Below are 1,671 nucleotides of genomic sequence, written 5' to 3'. Positions count from 1 at the left end.
ATCGACTGCAGGGCGGGATTTGCACTGAAAATAAATCACACACCGCATGCTGTACAACAACATACACGGCATGCTTTAGCCCAGCCTCTCGCTAGCTGTACCTGCTACCTTAGTCTCTAGCGGGAGGGTATTTTCTACAGCTGGAGACATTGTACCTGCCAGCAGATCTGCCCTTTCCATAGACAATGTGGACAAGTTAATTTTTTTGACAAAAAACATAAGTTGAACGAATCTGAGCAGCAGTAAAAAAATAAAAGCAGTTTTATTTTTTTGTATTTTATATATTATATTTTATTAAAAAGTGTTTAAAGTGTAAGCAAATTGTTTAAAAAAGTTTATAGTAATAAACAACCTGCAGTTGTTTGCATTTCTTTCCCTTACTGTACCGAAAAACCGAAGCACATACCGAACCGTGATTTTTGCGTACCGTTACACCCCTATATTATATTATATTATATTATATTATATTATATTATATTATATTATATTATAAAAGTATAATTACTATGCAAAAAGTTATAAAGATTTAAAAGTTAATTTATAAACAATTTCATTCATTACAGGGATAATAAAAAACATTTATTTATTTTCAAAGAGGAACAGAATACAAACAATTCATTGGTTTTGATATTCTACACCACACAAGTGTCAGTTAGGATCAAATTCTTATTTTTTGGTTTTTTTTGATCAACAGGACTGTGTTCATGATCTTGTCCCTGAAGAAATGTCAAGTTTAGAAAAATGTGTCACATGTGGAGGACCCTTTTCACCTCTGAAATGGTCAGGGGTGAGGTGTAAAGGTATTTTTTTGAGAATGGAAGGGGGGATCCATCCATATCTTTTGAACATGATGCCACAGGAACACTTTTTAAAAACTGCTCCATGTGTAACTGCTATATGTTCACGATGAGCCATTTGCAGCTGCACTCACTTTTTAAGTACTTACCATGACATTATGAACTTATGAACATTATGATCTTCCTTTATTAATTAATTCTTAATTTTCTCTGTCTAGTTTGCTATGAGTCCTGGCACAAAAAGTGCTATGTTAAGCACAAGGTGAACATCACTGAACCTCTTCCAGTAGTAAGTGTTTTAGTAGGATTATTCTCAGTGAAATGCTTTCCAAGTACACAAAATATAAATGTATTTTTTAATCATTATCAGGTTTGTGAAGAACAAAGTTCAAGTGAGGTTGCATCATCAGAAGAGGAATATGTGCCTGATTCCACAGCGGATTCGAACAGCTCATGGGACAGCATAGCAGAGCCTTTAAAAATCAGTCGCAGTCAACATTTAGAATTACAGAATTTTGAGGGGTGCGCCAGCAATTCTATTTCCAAAAAAAACACCACCAAGAAACTTTTGTAGAGGCAGAGAGAGAGTCTGTTTCTGAAGCTGCAGAATCAAGTCAGCTTGAAGTATCGGGAGATACTGCCAAAGTAGGAAATGCTGAAGGCATAATTGTTGATGATAGCGCTGATGCTGGGGCTGAACAGATCTCAAACACATCCTCCTCTCTCAAAAAATAAAACTTACTGCTACATTTGTGGAAAACTACAGACAAAGTTTACACGTCACCTAAAACGTCATGAGAAAACTCATGCAGATGTTGCTCAAGTTTTAAGTCTTCCCAAGAAGTCCAAACAGCGCCAGAAAATGCTTATAAAG

General features: G+C 35.5%; 1 long non-coding RNA gene across 1 annotated transcript; it reads left to right on the top strand.

The window, feature by feature from the left end:
- The first annotated feature begins 692 nt into the window (after positions 1-692).
- On the top strand, positions 693-1,466 carry LOC109079373. Its single transcript, XR_006155367.1, has 3 exons — positions 693-800; positions 1,016-1,086; positions 1,168-1,466. It is a non-coding gene; the product is annotated as an uncharacterized LOC109079373 (long non-coding RNA).
- Positions 1,467-1,671: the final 205 nt, after the last annotated feature.

The sequence above is a fragment of the Cyprinus carpio genome, chromosome B8 (assembly GCF_018340385.1).
Source record: "Cyprinus carpio isolate SPL01 chromosome B8, ASM1834038v1, whole genome shotgun sequence".
Lineage (NCBI taxonomy): Eukaryota > Metazoa > Chordata > Actinopteri > Cypriniformes > Cyprinidae > Cyprinus > Cyprinus carpio.
Note: the sequence above shows the minus strand (reverse complement) of the source record. Positions and strands in the feature narration are given on the sequence as shown.